Here is a 27,718-nt window from a genome sequence, read left to right as displayed (position 1 = left end):
AAAAACTGGACCACCTCACAACCAGGTTTTTTGCTGCCACTTTTCTCAAGTATTAGTAGGTAGGTGTACTTTTCCCATAGTTCTTCTGTGACTCAAGACTCTACACCACACTGTGACAAGCAGTCTCCTTTGCAAGAACTCACAACTTAAAAACTGAAAATAAAAATAATTGAACAATCTGAGTTACTGCATGGAAAGTTCACTTTCTACTTTAAAGATAATATAATTAGTTTCATAGTCCAAATAAAGGCATCTAATAATAGTGATAGCATTGTGGGGAAAGCCATGAAATGAAGTCATTAGCAATGTACAAGAACTTATATTTTTAAGTAGAATAGTGTATACTTCAAACATGCAGAATTGGTAAAGCAGGTTATCCTTCACAATATTGGAAGCCTCTTTTTCTGGGGGACAAAACCAGGGTATGAAATTTGAGGAATTTCTAGGTAATTACCTGGTACCACCTATTGGTCAAACATATCATTGCAGACTATCTTTTTAAACAACTGTGGAGAAATGTTAATGAAGGCCCAAGTCAAACATACATGTTTTTGTTCCATTTGCGATACTTACATTCGTGGATAAAATTTAACGTGATATTTTAAATTAGGTAACATGCCTCAAATATACAGCTATTTTGCCGTTAGTTTTGTTCACAAGGTGTGTGTGTGTGTGTGTGTGTGTGTATATGTATTTTTTTTTTAAAGGGCATTTGGTATTAGCATCAGGTTATTTCTCACTATGAAGGGGAAAGCCCAGCAGATGACAGCACTCCTGGACTTGCAACAGCGCCTCCTGCTGGTTGGAACCAAGCTGCTCAGTATCCACAATGCTAGGTATTAACTACACTGAAATGATGGTAAAGGTAATGAGAATGATACTCAATTTATGGAATTAATTAATACAAGTTCTTTGCAGTTGTCCTTCACACAACTCACAACTTGCCTGTAAAAATAAATTTGAAATGGAAAACAGGATTAATCTGAGAAGCAAGCCAGGAGTTCTGATAGCCCTACATAATACATTGATTCTTTTTCACTTTATCACCTCATCTCTAATTTGCAGGGAGGAACTTGGTGTATTAATTGTCCTAAACAAAGCTTCTGTATTTTTCAATATTGCTAATATAATTCTTGCCACTTGTATACGTTATTGTCTTTAATCAGTTTAGAATTGGGTTCATCTGCATAAAATTACACTGTGGTTGGATCTATATTTGATTCTAAGAGCACTGTAAATACAGAGTAATCTAAAAGCCAAGCATTTATCCATTTGAGATTAATTGCCTCTTCCAGGTCACTAATTCATGCTCCAGTGTCCCAGGAGAGTTAATTTATTTTCCCAAGAGTGACCACTTGCTTCTGAGAAGGTATTTTAACTCACCCAGGCTTAATACAGGACAAATCTTATTACTAAAATTTAGTTACACTGCAATAAACATAGCATCCCATTCTTTCTTTTTCAGCTCATTTACTCGTTGTCAAACTGTCTTCTTTTTGACCCTACAAGTCATTTCACTTAGTATGAATGGCAACAAACCTGTAATTGACAATTAAGGCTGTGTGACACACAGGGGTGGTATGGGGATAGGTAAGAAACCCAAAACATGATAGTATTTGATGTCCCCACTGCAGAAGAACTAATACAGAAACCTTAAAGTGACAGAGGTCAATATAAGAAGGGGATCAGGAACTAGTGAAAAGGTCAGTTAGAGATGAATCAACTTGGGTTGTAACACATTTGCACATGGAAGCAATGCTAGGAATCTCTCTGTATAGCTATCCTTATCTCAACTAGCAAAAATGCTTTGTCATTCTTATTATTGCTTATATTTTCTCAACAAAATTAGAGAAAGGGCAGAACAGATTCTGCCTGGAAGTGAGGGGGGGTGGGGGGAAAGAGGGAGGGGAGGGGCGTAGGGGGGAGAAACGTCCCAAACAATCTTATGCACATATGAATAAATGAATACAAAAAAAAAAAGACTATGACATTGGAGGTGGTGTTTGTATTACTTAAAATAACTTTAAACAGGATAAATGAAGCTACTCGTGCTCTGTAAGCAAATGACAAATAGATCTCATGTCCTTCCATAATCAAACGGGAGTGAGGAAAATTATTCTTAAATATTTTTAATATTGAGGCTCTAACTTAATAATTTTAAAAGAAACAAGAGAAACTAATAATCAATGAACACTAACCAGGAGCACTTAAGAAATTATAAAGTGATATTGAGCCACAAGGCATTGCTTACCAGCAAGTGCTGATTTTCCACAGTATGCAAATAGTATCCATTTCAACTTTAGTAGGTATTGGAATTTAAGAAAAATTAGTTTGGTACCTCACTTAAGTTCCTCCACAATCTTACCATTAGGTATAATAAATGGTAAGTAAAACAGGTTGAAGTAATCTGAAACAAACTGGAGCTCTCCTTACACCATGTTTTTGGACTGAAGTAGATATCAGGACAAAGCTCTAGTTTGCCCACCAAATCTAGATCTGAGCCATGCTAAGTTAGTGAGCATCTATTTCACCTCTATCACTGAACACCTATGGGACAGGAACTCTGGTCAAGCATTCATCCAGTAACAAAAGTGGACCTTTTGGCAGGCACTTTTTCAAGATGTCTGTGACAGGATGCCTTTATATCAACTCAAGAACTACTAAAACTTCAGCTGGTAGCAAAATGGAATACACAGTTGAACACAGGCTGTTTATACCAAGCAGTGTTGTTTTAATGCTTACTTTTAAAAATCACTGTCACTCATTTTAAATTAAGTGATAATTTAATGAAGAAAAATGTCTGTAACAGGATATGTAAGAAATTTTAAGTTAAATATAGTACATAAATTTCAGGGAATTAGAGCCTTATTTATAAAGAACAATGGGATTGAAGCAGATTTATAGCATTGCTACCTTATTGGTTTAGCCTGTTTTCGTAAGAAGGAAGTGTTAATAACTATGCCATTTCATATAAATGCACAAAAGGAAAACTCTGAACATGTCCAACATCTCATGAAATAATTGAAAATTAGGAAACTTTCACATCTGTAAATAATTACAGAAAATCTATAGGGATAACTCAATGTTAGGAGCCCTAAAAGAGAATGATTTAACTATCCAAGGATTAAAAGGTTTTTAGAAAACTCTTAAAATCTTAGCAAAATTGATTATGCTTTATACAAAACATATAGTATATGCTAACACAATATTGTAAGAAAAATGAAATTATTTACAAACCCGATATTTTAATGGTAGCTTTAACACATACTTGAAATTATACTGAAATATTTAAAAAGGAAAGCCATAATTTCATTTCAAAAACTCCCTCAGAGTTAACTGTAAGTTTTATTTCTTTAAAAATGGATTTAGTTCAAAGGTCCTTTCCTGGTACCAGATATTTCTGAGTAGGTTTTACCACCGTTTAAAGGGCACATTTGGTTATATTTTTAAAACCTTTAAAAATTACATTATTCATACAAAAATAGTTACTTTTCTTGTCACTGACAGGATATCTGACAGAACAACTTAAAGGGAGGAATTATTTATTTTGGGTCATGGTTTCAGGTGGTCCAGTCCATGGTTGTGTGGGCCACGCACTTGGGCAGAATCTCATGGTGGAGGGAGCATGTAGAGGAGGCATTTCACTTCATGGAGGACAGGAAACAGAGAGACCCCAGTGGCCTACTTCTTCCAACTAGACCCCATCTTCTAAAGTTTCCAGAATCTCCCAAAATAGTTCTACCAGCTGAGGACCAAGTATCCATTGGATATGGTCCAGCCTATGAATATCATTTCACATTCAAACCATTTACAGAGTACATGTCTGCTGAACTAAATTACTTAAGCAGTAAACACTAAAATTCAGAAAAACACAGAAAACCCCACATTACCAACATTCTGGAATCACCTTTGTCCATCTTTCTAGTCATTCCGTGAGTTAGTTATCTTTGTCACTGTCAAAAAAGATACCTAAGATAATCAACTTAAAAGGAGGAAAGGCCTATTTTGGCTAACAGTTCCAGTCTAGTTGGTTGGCCCATTGCTTTTGGGCCCATAGTGACATAAGTATATCATGGAGCAAGTGGTATAGGAAGTCTGTTCACATAATGTTGGCTGGGAAGCAAAGAGAGGAAGAAAGGGCACGTGCCCAATGACCTAACTTCCTTCCATGAGGCCCGCCTCTGAAAGGTTCCACCATCTTCCAAAAGCCTACAGGTTGGCAACCAATCCTTAAACATATAACTCTTGGGATGGGGAGGCATTCCAGATTCAAACACTAGCATTACTCTTCCCCTTATGGGTAAGCACTATCCTGTTTTTGTATGTTCTATTAATAGAATTATGTGGCACATACTCTTGGTTTGGCTTCTTTCACATGGCATTATGCTTATTAATTTCCATTTTATTGCAAATGAGCATGAAACACTTATTTTCATTATTTACACAACATCCCATTTCTGTGAATATGCCACAACTGATATATCCATTTTAGTGTTTATTGGCATTTGAGTAATTTCTTTCTTTTTTTTTTTTTAAGTTTTTATTTTTTTTTCATTTTTCTTTTATTATTCATATGTGCATACAAGGCTTGGTTCATTTCTCCCCCCTGCCCCCACCCCCTCCCTTACCACCCACTCCGCCCCCTCCCTCTCCCCCCCCTCAATACCCAGCAGAAACTATTTTGCCCTTATTTCTAATTTTGTTGTAGAGAGAGTATAAGCCATAATAGGAAGGAACAAGGGTTTTTGCTGGTTGAGATAAGGATAGCTATACAGGGCATTGACTCACATAGATTTCCTGTGCGTGGGTGTTACCTTCTAGGTTAATTCTTTTTGATCCCACCTTTTCTCTAGTTCCTGGTCCCCTTTTCCTATTGGCCTCAGTTGCTTTAAGGTATCTGCTTTAGTTTCTCTGTGTTAAGGGCAACAAATGCTAGCTAGTTTTTTAGGTGTCTTACCTATCCTCACCCCTCCCTTGTGTGCTCTAACTTTAACTATTACATAGCTGGTGTGGCCTTATATAGGAATAAATGTGCTGGTATAGTCACACACCTTTTGGTGAACATGTATGCAGTTCTACTAGGTCCAGGCTCAGAATGGAATTATCAGGTCCTTGGATATGTTAGAACAACCATATTGTTTTCCAAAGTGTTTTTACCATTTTGCAACTCCCATCTCAAGGGCATAAATTGCTCTGCATCTCTGCCAGCATTTACTATCTTTTCATTTTAGCCATGTATGAGACACGTAGTGGTGTGGTGGTGTGGATTTAATTGCGTATCTGATGACTTTATCATGCTTATTGGCCATTTGGATTATCTTTGTAAACATTTGTCTTTTATCTTTGCTGTTTTTTGCTTACTGGTTTTAGGACTTTATATATTTCATATATTTGCATATGTGTGTGTGGGACTGGGGTATGAACTCATGCCTTGCACTTTCAAAGCAGGCACTCTACTGCTTGAGCTACACCTCCAGTCCTAGATACAGATCTCTTATTTTATATGTATTTACTTAATCTTTCTCAGGTAGACCTGCAATCCAGGTGGAAGTGATTTTTGCATATGGTGTAAAATAGAAGTAAAAATACATTACTTTCCATATATGTACATCCAATGACCCAGCAATATATATTGAAGAGATCACCCTTTTCTCATAGCACATATCAAAATTCTGGTTTCACTATTCTAATTTCTATGTCTCTATTGGCTTTATCAGAAGTGTAAGTACTGAAAAGATGGCAACAAATACTAAGTCTAGGTTATATGCTAGAAAAAAATATTACAACTTTAAAAACAAGGGCATAGTTTTACTTGTAGCCACAACAGAGTAATAAGTACTGACTCAGTGTCCTATTGAAAACTGTAAAACTGATAAAAAATATATAAGGCAACTATTGTTAGACAATGAAAAGCAGTAGGACAAGATGGTAGTTCTTCTTCTTGAGAGAAGGGAAACAAACAAAATCCTCATATTTGCTCTAGCTCTTTCTCTAAGGACTCTTTTTTGTCAAAAGAAGGGCAAAGAAGTGGAACTCGAACAAAGTGACGGTGTCACTGAGCTTAGGAGGTAGAAAGCAAAAGTTCTGAAGCACCTGGGATTTGTAGGGGAGAACACTGGAAAAAAAGATGGATGCAGAAAAAAGCTCCTGAGTAGCCTACAGAGCAATTCACCCTGGTTCCTTAGCACAAGACTGAGTGAGCAAGCAAAAGGCAAGATTCTGAGAGGCATAGCACAGATTGCCAAGTGTCAGGCTGACAACTGAATTGTGATGATGAGGTCTGTGTTTAGAAATGTGGATTTCTGGCCCACCCTTCATCTGAGACACTCGAAAGTTCAAGACTTAGGAACGCAGGATGTATTTTAAGTCTAAAGCTAGCAAACTATAGCCCTAGGGCCAAATCTGGCCTGCTGCCTCTTCGGAAAAAGTTTTATTGGAACACAGCTACATTCATGCACTTTCATATTGTCTATGGTTGCTGTAATAATAAAAGATGGACTTGATAGCGGAGATTCAATGGCCCACAATGCCTACAATACAGGAGACCCTCACCTGAGGATTTAATTTCTGTTGTTTCAGCTATCTGCAGTCAATTGCCCTCCAAAAATATTAAATGGAAAATTCTACATACAATTCCTAAGTTTTAAATCACATGCCATTCTGAGTAGTGTGCCATCCAGCTCCATCCTGCCCAGGATGTGAATCACCCCCTTGTCCAGCACATCCACATTGTGTTTGCTATCTCCCTGTTCATCACTTACGAGCTGTCTAGACTATCACATCAACCACAGATGTATCACAGTGATTGTGAACAAGTAACTAGCAAGAATAATGATGCAGGCAATCAGGATAGCAAAAGACAAGTTTTCTTTAAGCAGAAAAGTGAAAGTACAATAAAGTATTTTGAAACATAACTTTGACTACAGTAATGTTACTTTAACATTTATAATGTAGCATTAGCTTTTAATGTCTCACTGTACATAGTTTATAAATTAAGCTATTGTTCATCATAGGTTTGAATGAACAATAAAAAAACATATCCAGTTTCAGGCATCCACATAGAGTCTTAGATTCTATCTTTGTTAAACAAAGTTTATGTGAGGTCACTGTTTCAAACCAGAATGCAGTTTTCATGCTACTTGTCACATAATCAGTTATCAAATTCACTATGAAACAGGCCAGTTTTCAAAAAACAAAAAAAAAAAGCCAGGAGATTGATAGCAACCTATCAGAAGGGGCCTAATTTACCTGAGCCAACTTGATAAGAAAGTCCCATCTGTTTTTACCTTAGAAGAAAAGGAACTTTGAAAGAAGGTTCTCTGTTTCTACTTTCTTTTTTTTTTTGCATTCCTACTTTCTTCAGACCTTTTCTATCTATATCACTCAAATCCTCTGCTCAGCTTATGGGAGCGTTGGTTCTATTTACAGAATGAGAAAGGCAACTAGATTTTTAAATTGTTAAGTCTGGCCTAAGGTTGCCTCCCTACCTTGAATCTCAGCATACTACAACCAGACTTAGCATGTAAAGAAACAGAAAGCCTAACATAGAAGCATGTTTTGTAACAAAAAAAAGCTAAGTGTCAGCTAGTCACACAGGCTGTCAAATAAGGCAAATTCCGAGTTGTTTCTGGTTGTCACTTCTGCCTTCCATCTATAAATACTACCTTCTTTGCTCACAAGGCTCAGCAGAGCTCTCTGAACTCATTCTAGTTCTGTGGGCTGCCCATTTCTAAATCATTCTTTGCTCAAATAAACTTTGTTCAGTTTAGTTTGTCAAAAGTTTTTCTTTTGACAAACTAAATTTGCTGTGATTTTGTCTTTTACTCTTTATAGAAAATACATTGACCCCTACTACAAAGGTACAACATCTAAGTTAACTTATTTTTTTCCCTGCATCTACTTGTAAACTAATGATTAACATTACACTAAATAAAACCGTATTCTGTAGGCTAATGCTCATATTATAACCTACTACTATACCTTATTAATCCTCGTAATTTTTAAAAATAAGTCACTAGAGCATACTTCAGTTTAATGAAAATATGTGCTATACGTAAAAACTATAAGGAGTGCAGAACAATACAATCAACTATTTATAATGGTTGACTAAAAGAATACCAAATTATTACAAGAAGAATCAGTTTAAGTGTTTGTCTTAAATTATGTTCATCAACAGCAAATACTGACATCTAATGGAAAAAATGATAATAGGTTAAGCCACAAAAACATGCACTTGGGAGAATTAGCTAGGGGTGCTTCCAAAATAATCAATGAAATACTTTAATCGAATGCTTTTTTATAGAAAATGAAATGGTTTCAGTAAATATAATATTATAAATCTCAAGATTACATAGTTGCTATGTCAAAGTCCTACAACTTGCTAAAGAAAAAATGAGAATTATATTGGAGTCAATATCAAATTAGGGTCAGAATTTTTAACTGATCAAAAATTAGGATCACTAGTGCAATGCAGTTATGAGAGCCCTTTAGCAGTCCAATAACAGTGGCAATCAGTATACATTTACTAAGCATTACCTTTATATGTAAGTAAAATGTTTATTGGTATGAATGTTTATTGTTAGTTACTGCTTATTTAAATTCCATCTCTCTATATTCAGACCTCCTTGAAATCCAGAATGACGGTCTTATGCCTCTCTATAAATTCCTTGTTAATTAATGCATGATTAATATGCTCAAAATTCTTATATATTACATGAAATTTACTGGAGAGTTCTATTTGGGACTTTTAAGTATGAAGTTATTATCACAAAACATTGAATATGTAAATTAAACTATTACAAATGCAGAGAATCAAACATTTAACTCTAAAGAAATATAAAATAATTCCTAACATTATCCTGTATGGAAATCAGTCATGTAAGTATGTAAACAGAGGAATATTCTTTTCTATCTTGTAGAGAAAGAAACTGGTTATCATCCAACAACGAACTCTTAGAGGACTCTCTCCCACTTCAGTCACGTTCTCCAGCCCTTTGTGCTTTAGTTTATTTTTCATATGGGGTTTTGCCCAGGGCTAGCTTTGAACCACAGTCTTCCTACCTTTACTTCCTGAGTAGCTGGGATTGTAGGGCTGTGCCAACCATCTCCCCTTCCCGTTTGTTCTTTGAGATGAGCTTGCTAAAACTTCTGTGCCTGGATTGGCCAAAAACCTTCATCCCCTGTCTCTGTCTCCTGAGTAGCTGGGATCACAGGCATGCACCACCATGCCCAGTCCTAGTATTGTACTGTATACTATTACTACTTACTCCTTGGAGATGATTTGGAGTAATGCTATTTTCTTGATATACTATAATGTGGGAAAGGTGAAGAGGTGGAAAGGAGGGGAAGAGGGAGAGAAGAGGAGAAGGGAAGAGAGAGGTTGAGAGAGAGAGAAACAAAGAGAGAAAAATGATAAATTTTAGAAAAATTCAGAAAAGTAATGAATGGAATCTAAGTTTTTTAAGGACAGTAACAATTTTGGCATTTTAATTCTCAAAAAAGATTTAAATTTTTCAGTATTTTAAAATACTTCACAAAATGAATTGGAAATGATTCATCATTTTAAAGCACTACTTAAATGGTACTGAAATTAGACCATAAAATTTTAAGTTTAAAAATTACCTTTTCTAACAGCACTTCTCTTCACTCCAAACAGTCATATTATTGTTAGTTTTCTGTGTTACAGTTAGAATCATTAGTTTGCTATTAGTCACTTCAGGAAATAGTGATTCAAAATCTAAAAAGAAAATAATTTGCTTTTTAGAAAAAGACATAGTTCATAAAAATAACTTTAGGAAAATAAGAATTAAGTTAAATTATTGTACTAAGTCATTTTTACAAATGCACATTATATATGAAAAGTAAAATGAACTCAGTTTTGTTGACTTCTGGTTTTGTTGGATGAGCTGAAATAACACTGCCAACAATTCTGAAGAGTAAGCAGTGTTACATGTTATTGCTGTTAACATAATTTTCAAAAAAATTTAATTTTCCTTTGTATTATACATTAGCTCATAAGGTTATAGATATAACCTTCTACGAGTAAAAATGACAAGTTTTAGGGAAAAAGTTACTATAAATTCTGTTCTTCCTACCTAATTGCAGCACAAGGTCAGATGTCAGGGGACATCTGAAAGCCTTTATCTCTAACATGCAATCATTTTGAGCCAGACACATTAAATATTAAGATACAGAGCATCAGGATTACTACAGAGTACTTTACATGGCAGATGAAAAATTAATATTTTCTACTATGTGTTTCATATCTCCATGTGGAAAGTGTGACATACCTCTTTGTAGCAATTCTAGACATATTTGGATTGCACACTCAACTCTGGCACAGTTTCTGCACTATTAATTTCTTGTTCAACAGGTGCTTCATTACTTGTTGGGAACAAGGATATAAGTAAACAAAATCAGGAATTCAAATAAAATGACATATCAGTTGACAATTTAGATACTTTTAAAAAAATTAGAGACTCTAAAAAAATAATTCTAAAAGAGAAATGAGGTAGTATTTTCTTATATGCTCAAAAATTTTTCTCTAAGATGAGTAAGATCTGAAAGTTTTAAAGAAATTCTAAACAGAACATGAACATATAAATATACTGACATTCTAGGATTTGATATGATCAGAAATTGGCTAAGAATAATAATATGACTTACAATGTTTACCTCTTTGGATAGTCTGTGATATTACCTAATTATCTTTTATGTTATCATCTATAAACTTGGGATAGTAAAAAAAATAACATGATCAGATAATACAGCCTTTCCTCTAGGAAGGACTTAGAGGTTTTAGCTAATTAAAATTCAGTAGTAATAGCCCACAACACATCAGGCACTTTGACAGGAGCAGGCACCATAGAAATAAAAAATAAATTAAAAAAATCTACACTTCATGCTCAGGTATTATCAGGCCTAGTAGAAGAAAAATAAGAATAAATAAATAAATGTTATTCAATATGAAAAGTGCTACAGAGTTATGAAGAAAGTCTTCTGGGAGCATAGATAAGGAAGAAACTTGTTTTGCTGGGAGGAATCAGGAAAAGGCTAAACTAGACATGTGTAAGCTACATATCAGTTATGTGTGTGTTTGGTAGGTAAAGGATAGATAGAATATAGGCTAGGAATTCAGGAAGAGAAAAGTAACAGTGCAAAGTCTCTTGTACAGCAAGAGACAGTAACAGTGCAAAGGCATGCAGTGTTGTTTAGCATCCCCATTTTTCATATTAAAAAAACAAAAGTTCAGAAAGGTTAAATAACTTTCTCAAGTGTCAAAGGTTATGTGGTAGAGTCAAATGCTCAAACCCAGATTTATTCTCCTTTCACAGCCCATTATGCTATAGTGCCTGGAAAAATCCAGGTAAAATAAGCCTTGAACTCTGGCAGAGAAGGGAAAGGATACTAATAACTTAGGAACTTCACAGAAAGCAGCAATGTGATTTTGACACTATTTCTGGAAACACAATGGAGAGCAGAGAGTATTTATACTACTAATTAAATGTGAGGAAGGACTACTTCAGTATTAAACACACAGAATCTTGGAGATTGAGACATCCAAATAAAGATGTTCAGTAGGTGAATACAAATATAGACCAGAAATGTCAGAAATAGCAATACTAAGTAATTAATTAATTATAAAAACATACTCTATGGAGAAAGCCAAGGGATAAAGTGACCTTGGAATAATTTAAGTAAGTAGATGAAGGACAGAAACCTATGGGAAATACCATTTAATTGGTAGGCAGAGGAGGAACAAAAAAACCAAGATAACTGAAAAATAATCATCTGAGAAATAAAGACAGGGGAAGGCAACAGTGTCCCAATGTCAGGACATGTGATAAAATCATGATAACTGTGAGGGATTGCAGTTCCTAATAAAATGTCTTTGATCAAAAACTCTACCTGAAACTATATGGTGCAATTCCAGTTTAAAAATTTTAAACAAAACTCACTGGGCGCCAGTGGCTCACCCCTGTATTCCAACTACTCAGGAGGCAGAGATCAGGAGGATCACAGTTTGAAGCCAAACCGGGCAAATAATTCGAGACCCTATTGCGAAAAAACCCATCTTTCTCTCTTTCTCTCTCTCTCTCTCTCTCTCTCTCTCTCTCTCTCTCTCTCTCACACACACACACACACACACACACACACACACACACACACACGGGCACAAGGGGCTGGTGGAGTTTTTCAAGGTATAGGCTCTGAGTTCAAAACCTAGTACTGAAAAAAAAATTAAAACTTAAAAAAAAACCCCACTCCCCCAAACCCTCAGAAATTGTTTCAGAAAATTCAAATACTTATTATGCTTCCCTTTTAGTTTACTAAAGCTGAACAATTTCAGAGACTTCAAAATTTGTTAATGGCTTCAGGAGTTGGCTGGAATTAAGTCCATATGCAAATTATAACAGCCATTTTCTTTTTTTTTTCATTTTTCTTTTATTATTCATATGTGCATACAAGGCTTGGTTCATTTCTCCCCCCTGCCCCCACCCCCTCCCTTACCACCCACTCCACCCCCTCCCGCTCCCCCCCTCAATACCCAGCAGAAACTATTTTGCCCTTATCTCTAATTTTGTTGTAGAGAGAGTATAAGCAATAATAGGAAGGAACAAGGGGTTTTGCTGGTTGAGATAAGGATAGCTATACAGGGCATTGACTCACATTGATTTCCTGTGCGTGGGTGTTACCTTCTAGGTTAATTCTTTTTGATCTAACCTTTTCTCTAGTTCCTGGTCCCCTTTTCCTATTGGCCTCAGTTGCTTTAAGGTATCTGCTTTAGTTTCTCTGCATTAAGGGCAACAAATGCTAGCTAGTTTTTTAGGTGTCTTACCTATCCTCACCCCTCCCTTGTGTGCTCTCACTTTTATCATGTGCTCATAGTCCAATCCCCTTGTTGTGTTTGCCCTTGATCTAATGTCCACATATGAGGGAGAACATACGATTTTTGGTCTTTTGAGCCAGGCTAACCTCACTCAGAATGATGTTCTCCAATTCCATCCATTTACCAGCGAATGATAACATTTCGTTCTTCTTCATGGCTGCATAAAATTCCATTGTGTATAGATACCACATTTTCTTAATCCATTCGTCAGTGCTGGGACATCTTGGCTGTTTCCATAACTTGGCTATTGTGAATAGTGCCGCAATAAACATGGATGTGCAGGTGCCTCTGGAGTAACAGTCTTTTGGGTATATCCCCAAGAGTGGTATTGCTGGATCAAATGGTAGATCGATGTCCAGCTTTTTAAGTAGCCTCCAAATTTTTTTCCAGAGTGGTTGTACTAGTCTACATTCCCACCAACAGTGTAAGAGGGTTCCTTTTTCCCCGCATCCTCGCCAACACCTGTTGTTGGTGGTGTTGCTGATGATGGCTATTCTAACAGGGGTGAGGTGGAATCTTAGTGTGGTTTTAATTTGCATTTCCTTTATTGCTAGAGATGGTGAGCATTTTTTCATGTGTTTTCTGGCCATTTGAATTTCTTCTTTTGAGAAAGTTCTGTTTAGTTCACATGCCCATTTCTTTATTGGTTCATTAGTTTTGGGAGAATTTAGTTTTTTAAGTTCCCTGTATATTCTGGTTATCAGTCCTTTGTCTGATGTATAATTGGCAAATATTTTCTCCCACTCTGTGGGTGTTCTCTTCAGTTTAGAGACCATTTCTTTTGATGAACAGAAGCTTTTTAGTTTTTTGAGGTCCCATTTATCTATGCTATCTCTTAGTTGCTGTGCTGCTGGGGTTTCATTGAGAAAGTTCTTACCTATACCTACTAACTCCAGAGTATTTCCTACTCTTTCTTGTATCAACTTAAGAGTTTGGGGTCTGATATTAAGATCCTTGATCCATTTTGAGTTAATCTTGGTATAGGGTGATATACATGGATCTAGTTTCAGTTTTTTGCAGACTGCTAACCAGTTTTCCCAGCAGTTTTTGTTGAAGAGGCTGCTATTTCTCCATCGTATATTTTTAGCTCCTTTGTCAAAGATAAGTTGCTCATAGTTGTGTGGCTTCATATCTGGATCCTCTATTCTGTTCCACTGGTCTTCATGTCTGTTTTTGTGCCAGTACCATGCTGTTTTTATTGTTATTGCTTTGTAATATAGTTTGAAGTCAGGTATTGTGATACCTCCTGCATTGTTCTTTTGACTGAGTATTGCCTTGGCTATTCGTGGCCTCTTGTGTTTCCATATAAATTTCACAGTAGATTTTTCAATCTCTTTAATGAATGTCATTGGAATTTTGATGGGAATTGCATTAAACATGTAGATTACTTTGGGGAGTATCGACATTTTTACTATGTTGATTCTACCAATCCATGAGCATGGGAGATCTCTCTACTTTCTATAGTCTTCCTCAATCTCTTTCTTCAGAAGTGTATAGTTTTCCTTGTAGAGGTCTTTCACATCTTTTGTTAGGTTTACACCTAGGTATTTGATTTTTTTTGAGGCTATTGTAAATGGAATTGTTTTCATACATTCTTTTTCCGTTTGCTCATTGTTAGTGTATAGAAATGCTAATGATTTTTCTATGTTGATTTTATATCCTGCTACCTTGCTATAGCTATTGATGATGTCTAGAAGCTTCTGAGTAGAGTTTTTTGGGTCTTTAAGGTAGGATCATGTCGTCTGCAAATAGGGATATTTTGACAGTTTCTTTACCTATTTGTATTCCTTTTATTCCTTCTTCTTGCCTAATTGCTCTGGCTAGGAATTCCAGTACTATGTTGAATAGGAGTGGAGATAGTGGGCATCCTTGTCTGGTTCCTGATTTTAGAGGGAACGGTTTTAATTTTTCTCCGTTAAGTATAATGCTGGCTGTAGATTTGTCATATATAGCTTTTATAATGTTGAGGAACTTTCCTTCTATTCCTAGTTTTCTTAGAGCTTTTATCATGAAATGATGTTGGATCTTATCAAAGGCTTTTTCTGCATCTATTGAGACGATCAAGTGGTTTTTGTCTTTGCTTCTGTTAATGTGGTTTATTACGTTTATTGATTTTCGTATGTTGAACCACCCCTGCATCCCTGGGATGAAGCCTACCTGTTCGTGGTGGATAATCTTTTTGATGTGTTGCTGAATTCGATTTGCCATTATTTTGTTGAGGATTTTTGCATCAATGTTCATTAAGGAGATTGGCCTATAGTTCTCCTTTTTGGAGGTGTCTTTGCCTGGTTTTGGGATAAGTGTAATACTGGCTTCATAAAATGTGTTTGGCAGTTTTCCTTCCCTTTCTATTTCATGGAACAGTTTAAGGAGGGTTGGTATCAGTTCTTCTTTAAAGGTCTGATAGAATTCAGCAGAGAATCCATCAGGTCCTGGACTTTTCTTTTTGGGGAGACTCTTGATTGCTGCTTCAATTTCATTTTGTGTTATAGGTCTATTCAGGTGATTAATTTCCTCTTGGTTCAGTTTTGGATGATCATATGTATCTAGAAATCTGTCCATTTCTTTTAGATTTTCAAATTTATTTGAATATAGGTTCTCAAAGTAGTCTCTGATGATTTCCTGGACTTCCATGGTGTTTGTTGTTATCTCCCCTTTTGCATTCCTGATTCTACTAATTTGGGTTTTTTCTCTCCTCATTTTAGTCAGGTTTGCCAGGGGTCTATCGATCTTGTTTATTTTTTCAAAGAACCAACTTTTTGTTTCATTAATTCTTTGTATGGTTTTTTTGGTTTCTATTTCGTTGATTTCAGCTCTTATTTTTATTATTTCTCTCCTATTTGTTTTGGGATTTGCTTGTTCTTGTTTTTCTAGGAGTTTGAGATGTATCATTAGGTCATTGATTTGGGATCTTTCAATCTTTTTAATATATGCACTCATGGCTATAAACTTTCCTCTCAAGACTGCCTTAGCTGTGTCCCATAGGTTCCGGTAGGTTGTGTTTTCATTTTCATTGACTTACAGGAACTTTTTAATTTCCTCTTTTATTTCATCGATGATCCATTCTTCATTAAGTAATGAGTTATTTAGTTTCCAGCTGTTTGCATGTTTTTTGTCTTTACTTTTGTTGTTGAGTTCTACTTTTACTGCATTGTGGTCAGATAGTATGCACGGTATTATTTCTATTTTCTTATATTTGCTGAGGCTTGCTTTGTGCCCTAGGATATGATCTATTTTGGAGAAGGTTCCATGGGCTGCTGAGAAGAATGTATATTGTGTAGAGGTTGGATGAAATGTTCTGTAGACATCTACTAGGTCCATTTGATCTATTGCATATTTTAGATCTTGGATTTCTTTATTGATTTTTTGTTTGGATGACCTATCTATTGATGATAATGGGGTGTTAAAGTCTCCCACAACCACTGTGTTGGCGTTTATTACTGAAGAGATGATAGTAGGCATCCTATGTAATTCCAAAATTAGAGGAAACATCTTTGAATATTTTGGCATCTAATAAAACACTTACTAAACATGTATAGAGAAACATTAGTGAGATTAAGAACATTCCATTCTGCTCCAAGTTTAATAATGGTTTTTATCATGAATGGATACTGAATTTGGTATCATATGAATTTAGGTGCATCTATTGAGCTAATCGTATTTTTTAATCCCTTATTCTATAAATATCTGGAATAAAACCATCATGTCTTGTGATGTGTCATCATTTTTATATATTGCTATCATTATTATTGTTATCTCACCATTTTGGCTGTACTAGACTTTGAACTCAGGACCTCATGCTTGCTAAGCAAGCACTCTACTGCTTAAGCTACACCTCTAGCCTGATTTCACCATTTTGAATCTATGTTTCTGAGTGTGATTGACCTATAATCTTTTCCTATAACTTCTTTCTCAGGGTTTCTTGTAAGGATATGTGAATCCCATTAAATGAGATGGTAAGATTTCCCTCTTTTTTCTGTTCCAAGTTTATGTAATATTGGTATATGTTTGATATAATTCGTCATAACAGTATTGAAATTTGGAGTTTCCTTTTGTGAAAACATCTTTAATTGCAGATCAAATTTCTTTTATAATTTTAAAACTAGTTTTTGCAGTGTCAGATTTTTAAATATTGTGTTGTTCTATGACTTTGTTAGTTTATAATAATATTCTTATTTCCATTTTAATTTCTAATCCATCCATACTGAGGTCACTGTTTAATTCCTGACATTATTAGTCTCTGTGTCTCATTTAAAAGCCTGTCTTACAGAATTTTATTAGTGCTTATTAACCTTTTAAAAGAATCAACTTTTCACTTTCCTTATTTTTTCTATTTTTATTTTTCTGTCTTTTTTTATGTTTCTGCTTTTTTAGTTAGTATCTTCTTGTATTATTAGATGTTCCTTTTATTCCTTTTGAAGCTTAATTTTCTATCCTTGAGATGGATTTTCTTTACTGATTTTCAGTCATTCTTTTTTCTAAAATACAAATTAAATGGCATAAATTTCTCTCTAAAGTATGGAATTGGTTGCATTCCACAAGTTCTGAAATGAGTATTTCTACGTTCATGGAGTACAAACTATTTCTAATTTTTATTGTGGCTTCTTTTTTGATCCATTTGATATTTAAAAGCATTTTGCTTAATTTTCTAGCCTAAGTGATTTTCAAGTTTTCTTTTCTGTTTATTTCTACCTTAATGTTTTACATGATTTGAGATTTGAGTTAAGACATGCTTTCTGATTCAGCATAAGGGCAGTTTTGCCAACATTCTATGTATTTATGAAAAACATGCATTTTATAGTTATTAGATACAATCAGGTTGTAAGTTAATTTGTCAATTAAGTCTTGTTAGCAATATTGTTTATATAATATATAACAATTAAATTTGTCTTCTAATTCTTCTATAAATTACTAAGAAATACAATAACAATCTCTTATTATTACAAACTGTTTTCTTCAGTTTTGTTTGGGTGATACTGGGGTTTAAACTTTGTTTAGTTTTATTTTTATTAAGATCCTTAAAAACTGTTTTATGAGGTACTTGCAAGTAATTTAGAATTGTTTTAACTAATGAATAGAATTTTTATAAATATTAAATATACTTCCATATGATTGTCCATAATTTTTGCCTTAAATTCTACTTTGAGAATAATCTAATTTTATGTTTCTCTTTCCTTCATCCAGTTGGGGATTTTTAACAATAAAAGAAAAATTTACAAGGAAAATTTATTAATCTTGAATCTGTGTTACCTACTAGCATCCTCTGAAACACATATGAAGTAATAATTGACAGAATTGCTAAGAGGAACTGACAAAATACATAGTCATAATCTAAGTGTTTTAAACATTTTTTTCTCAGACATTGATAAACCAAACACACTTTTAAAATGGGAAGAATAAGAAAGATTTGGACAACTCGACTGATCAGCTTGGACAAATGGACATATATAGAAATTTGAACTCTATTAACAGATATATGGAAGTATATATGGAAGTCAACCATATAAAGTCTCAACACTTATCAACAAAAATGTTTTTATCCCTGTCTTGTTTTTGTATGCCTAGAACCAAACATATTGCTTGTAAGCTGTGCAGTTATTTCTCATTTCTATCCAATCTAAAAGCCTTTACCTCTCAAGGTATTTAGTTCTTTCATATTTAATGCAACGAGGAATGTGCTTGAGATTAAACTTACATTATAGAATTTTTCTTATTTCTTTGAACTCCTTTACGTTTCTTCTCTTTTCTATCATTCTTGATTCCTTAAACTTAAATTTTAAAAGAGTGCTTCCATTTCCTTATTCTATTGGCTTAGTCCATACACATAGATGCACATAGTATTCTTTCAGAGGTTACTCTAAAGATTATAATAATTCTCAAATTCTAAGATAAATTAGCACTTCTCCTTCAATATAAATAACTCAGAACCTTTAGACTGCTTGTGAAGTCCCTAAAACTTAATAGTACTTCTTTCATGAATTTTTTTTTGTCCCTTAAACTCAATATGTCATTATTAATAATATTTCTTTGTATCAGCAATTTTCATTTAGATATTCCAAGTCATGGCCATTTTCTTCTTTTTTCCTGCATATCCAAATTACATCTGAGTTATTGATTGTGTTTCTGTGTTACTGTTGCAATTATTTTCCTTCCTAATTTTGAAGATGTCATTCAATTGTCTTTTGACTTCCATTGTTTCTGTTAAGTAGTCAGCTTCTTCTCTTGATACTATTTCCATTACACCAGAGGTTCCCTTTTACTTTGTATTTCTCCAAAATGCACTCAAGTAAATCTGAATATTAAATTCTTTCTGATGCTATCTTAAGTGTAGTTTCTTATAAAAGCTGTCTGTGATTGAAAATGCAGACTTGCTATTCAGAAAGTATCCTAACACTAGATTTGGATTTTTGCTTAAAACATAATTTGGGAAGGGGGAACACAGAAAAAAAGCATTGAAGGAATCTGAGGCAAATCAAGACAAGTGATGATTCCAGCTTTACTTGTTTTCCACAAGGTTTTCACAACTCCTCTCTGTCCTTAGGTCTTTTCTATGCAAATTAAATTCCGCTTTGATCTCTAGGGTAAGAGTCAAAGGAGTGGGCTGCCAAGATCCAGTCTTTAAAAAATTAACAAATTAGATAGTTTAAATCTTTTTTAAAGCTATGTTTCAGGAGTCACAAATAAGGCATCAGACATAGACTTTCATATAATAAAGTGAAAAACAGACTGGATTACATATCCCTGTAAATTGAAGCACCATTTGGAACAATTTCACTTAGGACATACTACCCAGACTTCTTTTGTAATAAGAAAGTAAGTACATTTTTAAAATGCTATTAATCATGGGACCCAGAGCAACAACAATTGTTAGAAAAATGTTCAATTCCATTATATCACAAAAAATATTTTTCAACTAGATTAATGACAATATTTTTAAAGATCAAATTCCTTGGCATCATTAACAGTCTGAAACTGAGTCTGAAAAATAAATAAATGAAATCAAAGTATGCTGACGATCTACTGCAGTGAAGTGTAGTGTATTTCCTTTTTAAGTAATACTATTCTTGAATTTAATCACCTCAACCTATAAACCTACAAATGTTTCTAGCCTGATAATTCTTTAGAGATAAGTATTAGTCTGTGTTTTCATAGTGACAATGTACCCCACTTAAATGGTTATATCTATAGGTATTATGTAGTTATGGAAAATGTCAGGAAAGAACAAGGAAATGTGGCTAAGGAGAAGACTTGAGGTGTCACTGACAAGAACTTAAAATATTACTATGTAAAAACAAAATGGTTTCCAAACTCAAATATAAAGCACCCCGGATCTCAACATATCCCAAACATTGTCCCAACATCCTCAAATCCCACTCAAGATTAAGGCACTCCACTTAAAGATTAAAAAGGAACACTTAGTGTTTTTCACAGAAATAAAGAGAAAAGATCAGTCCCTTGATCTCTCTCATCCTGTCTTTGCCCATGTGTCATGAGATGACAAAGCAAGAAGGTCCAACAGTTGGCCCTCACAGACTTCAGTCTCTAGACAATAAATTTTTATTTATTAAAATCTACACATCTCAGGAATTCTGTTACAGTTGAACAAAATAGACTAAGACAGAAGAAATCTATTTCTACGCCTTTTTCATCTGGAGGTCAGCATTTGTTAGCTTGTGGCCCTTTCTGGTTTGACTCCAATCTCTTAATTCCATCATCACATTTCCTCCTACTGGTCCTGATCATAAGGACCTCCCTCTCATAAGGACCTTTGTCATTGCTGTGGGCCCACCTCGTGATAATCTCCCCATCTCAAGATCTTTAGCCAAGATTCTTTTACCATGTAACATGTCCACAGGATCCAGGGAGCAAAATGAGAACATCTTTGGGGAGGTCATTATTCTGCTTACCACAGAGGCCAATGAGAATGTTAGCATTTTTGTGTGTAGAACTTAAAATTAACAGTTAGAATACATTAAGTATATGATTTAAAACAAAAATAAAGATATAATTTCATTTCTCACTCTTAAAAATGTTTGTGAAAATGAGAACAGACACTTGCATATTTTCCCAGCAATTTACTTCTTTTTATTTTTTCCTTTTTCTCCCACATTCCTTTTCTTTCCAGTTGGTCACTCTTATTTCTTGGTTCTGCATGTTAGTATGATTCCATACCTGTATTCTAAGTTTCCATGATCATATCTCATATCTTGCTCTAAAACATTACCCAAACTGAGTCATAGCACAGTGAACACCATGTATAACTACACATAGGATAAATGTGTCTTAACTCATTACACAAATAATATTTGGGACACTACTGTATGAAAGAAAATGTGCACAGCACTGTGAATATTGATACTGGACCTCACTTCTTAAAGCAGTCACAACTTAGTAGAAGAGACGGACACAGAAGTCATCACAGTATCTCATGACATGGCATAACAAAGTATGCCCAACGGCAATGAGAATCTGACCCAGAAAGAAATCACACCACCTGAAAGGCTAGGCGATGATGGAGAAAAGAAGGATAGAAAGGAATTCACGAAGGCAGTGCTATCTCACCTGGGATTTCAACAGATAGGAAGCAGGTGGAGCACATCAGGAGCCAAGTGTGGCTTCACAGCCCAGGCAGACATAGTCCCCTGAACCAAGCCAGGGACAACTGGATACAGGGCATGGCCAAAGGCTGGATGAATGTCTTCTTTATCTCCAGTGATGAAAAACGAGGCTGAACATATACTGGGAAGTAAGATCAAAAAGCCTCACACGTATTCCATCACAAGGCTTTAACACTGTCCCCTCGACACAACAGAATTCTGAAGTTTAAGTCAGGCTAGGGCAGAGGGCATGATCACATGGAGTTTTAGATGATGATCTGACAGCATGAGTGGGGCAGACCAGAGATGGGAGAGGCTGGGGGTGTGGAGGCAGTAAAGAGGGTGTCACAGTGACAGAGTTGTAAGGTGATGCCAGTCAGAGACAAGCCCATCATTCATTCTAGTCTCAGGTCAAATCTCACATTTTTTACTGCAATTCTTATAAAACCCCCCTCCCATCACCCTACACTCCCTTCTCACCTTATTTATGTCCCCACCTCAATCACATTACTAATGTTATACTTTTCAGAGCAGTCATTACTGACATAATTATTTTCTGTATTTATCTATCTACTTGTCTATTTTCTCTCTCCTCCAAAAGAAAAGGAGGGCAGGGAGGTTGGCCGTCTTATTTTCTGCTATAATTCAAGTGCCTACATAACAGTACCAGGCACACAAATGGCACGCAAAAAGTATCTGGTGAATGAATGAGTTCATCATTCAAAGAGCATCGCCCATGGAGTGTTTGGTGGTACAACTGTGCATTATAAGTCATGACTGAGGTAGCTTGGGCCCTCAACAGCCCATAGTCTTAGAAATGTAAAATGAACAAAAAAAAATTGTCTCTTCAGAAACCTCATTTTGTGCAGTAAGGAAGGAGAGTTCGGCTGGAAAAGTTCAATTTGAAATCCTCACTTTTTCTTGATTGAAAAATTCCCTGATAGTTTCCCTGTCTTCTATTCATACTTATAAAAGGGATGTTTTAAAGTAGATGGCTTGTTTTCATTTTCAGATGCTATTGAAGTAGAGTGAGCACAAGGTAAATTGGTGTGAAACAGTGCATGGGGAACTGTTTTAAGGTCTCTGATGATTGATTTCCCTAATGAGCATGGTCATCAGCACTATAGCCTCAACCTGGAGCTCTATGGACTTGCCGTGGCCCAAACTGTTATGAGGCCTACTACTGAAATATGCAAAGGAGCAAGAAGAGCACAGAAAAGAGAATGTGTGCCCCCTTCCCCTCTCTTCTGAACTTCCTTCAGTACTAAAGATTTCTAGATATTGAACATGTATTTTAGATTAGATTCACTGTAGTCTTCATGGAATAATAATTGCTATATACTGCCTAAAATGAGGCTCCACAAATATCTGAGTCCTGTGGCTTTCCCAATAGTGTTTCTGGCCTCCCAAACAAGTTGCTCAAGAGATAACATGATCTAGTGGGAAGAGAATGAGGCCTGCAATCTGAAAGTCTACTCATTTTAAAACTAGTCTATTCAGCAAGCCACTGTGTTTTTCTAAGCTTCATTTGTCTCATGTGCAAGGCAGAGATGGTGACAAGGGTGTCTGTGTCTATGAGCTGAGGGGCTGGGTTTGCATGTGTCAGAACTGAGTGGGGATGTTGAAGTGTTCTTCCTTTCCTGCCTTGGGTGATTCTGCTAACACCTCAAAAGCTACAAATGAAGTACCCAGAGATGCAAAACTAGTCATTCGTACTGTGGCAAAAGAGGAGCAGATGGTGTGCAGGTGGAAAACATGCATGCTCATGAGGCTACAGACAACATTCTGTACCGTTGTCACCCAGACTAGGCTGGGGCAGGCCAGGAGCAGGAGTTGGTTAAACCTACAACTTGCTCCCCAGCAGAATCTTTCTTCTACAAACTTACATTGTCATTTTCTACCTTCCCACATCAAAAACTATCCCCAAATGGATTAAAAGGTCAAATCTGAGAACGAATGAGGAAAGGAAGGAAGGGGGATTTACTACAATTATTAGATTACAGCAAACCTGTCTTATTTGTCGAGATAACACGCAGTTTTGACCATGCACGACAAATAATAATAATACTAATAAACATTGTGGGAGACCAATAATTGAATGGACTGAGAAAAAAACCTAGTGAATTCTTTGTGGAACATGGAGATTTTCCTTTTAGGAAACTTTGACATCCCTTCTACCCACAAAATAATAATTGAGTTTCCCCATGTATCTATTAAACTTCATTTTAACTTTCACTACATGCCTATATTTTCATTATGTACTTTCTTCTTAAAACTTTTCCACAAAATTAATATTCAAAACCATATATATATATAATATATACACACACCTCTATGTATATAGAGATGGGGACTCTACAGTCACAGAGTTTCTCAAGACCTTTGCTGGGGGAGCCCACAGAGGGCGCCTCTATCATTGACCAGATTCTCTACTCCCCACACGTCCACCTCTCCAATTCTCCAGTCACCACACACTGCATTCTCCACCATGTATGCATGTGCACATATTCTCTCTGCTTCATGGTTCCTACTTACCTCAAGGCCTCAACTTCCCAAATTTCCCTTAACCTCCATGGCACCCCTCCTCCTCAGGGCCTTTCCCCATTTGACCTGCAAAAGAGCACACCTAATTTTACACAAGCAATAAGTTGTAGTGTAGGATTAGAATCTCTGCAAGCCTCTCAGTGCTTGACATATGGTAAATGCCTGAATGAGATAGAAACCCAATAGCTTCTACTAGTTAGCTTTTCCAATTTTTAAGACTTCAAATTTCTAGACACTTTATTTTTTAATTTTCGTTTTTTTTAAAAACAAGGTCTTACTATATAGCCCATGTTGGCCTAGAACTCAGAATTCTCTTGCCTCAGTCTCCTCTAGACATTCTTTTTTCCTGTAATGTTATGTATAGCCTTGCAGAGTAGCTATAGACTATTTATTTTACTTATTTCTCTGGCAGCACTGGGGTTTGAACTCAGAGCGTCACTAAACTGTGGGTCTCTGGGCTCACCACTGTACTCCCAGGGCTCGACACAGCAGCACATGGTAGGCGTTCGTAACATGTGCGGGATAATTAAATGAACCTATTGTATAGAGAAAGCACTGTAAGCAATATAGATACTAAGTATTCTTCATAGTGTTTTTCACATAAGCCCATGTGATACCATTCAATTTGCTTGAAAATTGTCACACAAAGGGACAGAGGTTCCCTTTCTCTAACCCACTGCCAGGTGATATTCCCAGACCCGTGGAAGTAGACAGTCACTGGACTGAGTTCTAGACAATGGAACATACATAGAAATAAAAGGCTTTACCTCTGGTGCATGGCAGAGAAGGGGAGATATGCCCTCTCCACATTGCCTCCCTCTCCTCTGTGTGCAGCTGAATGTAGAGGAGGATTCGCACCTGGAAGATGATGGAGCCACACAAGGGATTGCCTGGGTCACTGAAGGACTACATGGAACTTTGCCCTACATTATTTGTATAGCACTATGAAACAAAGGAAAAATAAACTTCTGTCACGTTAAACCATTTCAACATGGGGGCTATTTGTTATTTCAACTACCCTGCAATAATAATACACCCAAATGAAGTAAATTATTTATTCAGATGTTACATTCCCTCTGTATGCTAAAAAGGCCAATGTTTTTAAATGTTGAAAAGAAAAGTAGTGAATGTTACTAATCTTAGAAGTGATGAAGCCCAAGTGGGTGCTTGCAACTTCATTCCAGGTTCATAGAGCAGGCAAAGGGAAGAAAATGCTCTGAGTGAAGGAAACGTTGGCTTTTGCAGCAATCTCAAAGCTCTCACAATGGATTTTACAGCTTTGGGTTCTCCCATTATTCTCCAAAGCAAAATAGGATTCCTTGGCCTGAAAGTTTCCTTCATACTATCCCATCATATACCTGCCTTCATATCCATACTTAGCTGTAGGAAGAATTTTCTTTTCTTTCCAACTGGTTCCATAGTAACAAATTTTATGCTTAGAGTAAAATTCATGGCCCAGGTACCACTGTCAAATTCTAAAACTAAGCAAAATGGTTAACCTGGTTTCTTATAATTGTGTGAATTCCATTTCTTTAGAACTGACCACAAAATAATATCTCCACAGACTAACTGAGCCAAGAAATAAAAATTATACATCTGGAGACAAAGTAGGAATTACTCTAACACTGCACAAATTATTACCTATCTTCTCTTTCCCATGATTATGGGTTGATGATATAAGAAAGAAAATGAACATAAGCAAAAAAAAGACTGGGCAAACTTTTAGGCTGCAAAAGCTTGAGTTTGGCTTAGGCACTGAACCACCCAATGTCCCTTAGCCCCTTGGCATGACGGTTGTATACGATCATCACCCTTATCTGTTTTCCTGTGGCAAATCAGATCCATGGCTCAGAAGTCACAAGTATTAGTTTGGAGTCCCTATGTAATAAGTTGTCTCTCACATAGTATCCTGAGAAAAAGAAAAAAGGAGAAAAAGGTTTTTTGTCTTGAGCCTATAACGTGATTTAATTAAGTATAATTTCCTATTTTTATTTTATTCTTTTCACGTGTCCAAATGTGTATCATCATGGGAGTTTTATGCCACTATTAGAAGATATCATTACATCTTAAAAAAAAAAAGAAAAGAAAGATTGACACTAATGGGCCTATTCTGTTAATGAAGTGATTATTATGACCTTTGCCATCAAAGGTACTTGCTATCAACACACTACAGTTAATGCTAACATTTATACCTGGATCAGATAGTGTTTGTCAAGTTTCTCCACTGTGAGAAGTTTCATCCTTTCAGGACGTTACTATGTGCAGCCCAAGTTCTAGGAGTCCAAAGTTATGCTCCACCTCTTCCAGGGCAGAGATTCTTCATAAATTTTTGGAGTTGTTCTGCATGGGAGATTTGTCTGTTCTCCATCATTTGTTTATGTATTCAGTTATTTATATTAATGTGGACTCATGGGTATTAATTTTACATTTGGGTCATAATCTAATACTATATTTTTGTTCAACATGTTCCAGTTGTAGTAATTAGGATTTCTTTTAGTTGGTATCTGTGCCTTTTTGACACAGTCATAATTTTTTTTTTTACTTTTTTTGTATTTTATGTTCCTTGAACATTTCCTTAATTTCTGGCACTACAAGATGCCCTATCCCAAGGAGTCATGAGTCATCCCTAACGAGTGTGAGAAACTTGACTCCACCCATCTGCTACCCATGTACTCAATGTTCAATTCCAGTTTACATGTATACTGAGCTCAGAAATGTTAACCTATATTCAGTGTACTATACATGTACTATACAGTGTACTACCCATGGGTACAAAATTATTACCAGTTATGCCTTTTGGAAACGGATTTACAAACTAAAGCACAATGCTTGTGTGTAGTTCTTTTGCTTTAGCCTTATAGACTCCACTCATTTCCAGATGGCTATTGCATGACTAGATGGCTATTGCGTGACTAATGCATGGGTAGTACACACAGCATGGTATGCTGAACAAAGGGATTCCTATCTTGGACACAACAGAGTGGGGCAGTGTGAGATGTCCTCATGTCACTCAGAACGTTGTGCTATTTAAAGCCCATGAGTTGTTTCTTTCAACTTACCCTTACAATGAAAACATCATCGCAATTGAGGGAAATCATTTAAAAAAAAAAGTCTGAAGAGTACACCTCAGAACGTCAAGGCTATCAAAAGCAAAGCAAACCTAAAGAACTCATTCTAAAGGAGACTCAGGAGGTATAGGGACTAAATGTGACTGGTACTCTGAATCCTGGAACCAAAAAGGGCATTAGGTCAAAAACTAAAGAATTGTGAACGAAACATAAATAATGTTTAGTTACTATTTTAAAACCACATTAGATGAATTAAAATAATATGCCATTTATAAATAAGTCACCTGATATATTTACTAAGCCTATTGAGAGTCCTGCACTGTCATAGCGCTGAGAACAAAAAGAGAAAAAGACAAGTGCCCTATGCTCAAACGCAATGATTCATGAAAACTAAACAACCATCAAACAAAGAACAAAGACTGTGTCTTCTGGAGGCAGTAAGAAGGCTTCAGGAGACAGATCTGTCAAATGAATCAATGAGTCAATTATCCGAATGAAAGGCCCCGCCTACTCCAACTCAGGAGCCCGCCCCCATCCCAAGTTGGTCCCCCCACCAGTGGTCCACCCCCATACGGGCCTAGCCAATCCAAGGACGTCTCGCGTGACGTACCTGAGATGCG

At 35.9% G+C, this 27,718-nt stretch overlaps 1 long non-coding RNA gene across 1 annotated transcript; it reads right to left on the bottom strand.

Moving 5' to 3' along the window:
* On the bottom strand, positions 1-27,611 carry LOC141422563 (uncharacterized). The gene is made up of 3 exons (XR_012447197.1): positions 24,798-27,611; positions 24,022-24,096; positions 1-153 (listed from the first exon to the last, which is right to left on the bottom strand). It is a non-coding gene; the product is annotated as an uncharacterized lncRNA (long non-coding RNA).
* Positions 27,612-27,718: the final 107 nt, after the last annotated feature.

This window comes from Castor canadensis, chromosome 4 (assembly GCF_047511655.1).
Source record: "Castor canadensis chromosome 4, mCasCan1.hap1v2, whole genome shotgun sequence".
Classification (NCBI taxonomy): domain Eukaryota; kingdom Metazoa; phylum Chordata; class Mammalia; order Rodentia; family Castoridae; genus Castor; species Castor canadensis.
Note: the sequence above shows the minus strand (reverse complement) of the source record. Positions and strands in the feature narration are given on the sequence as shown.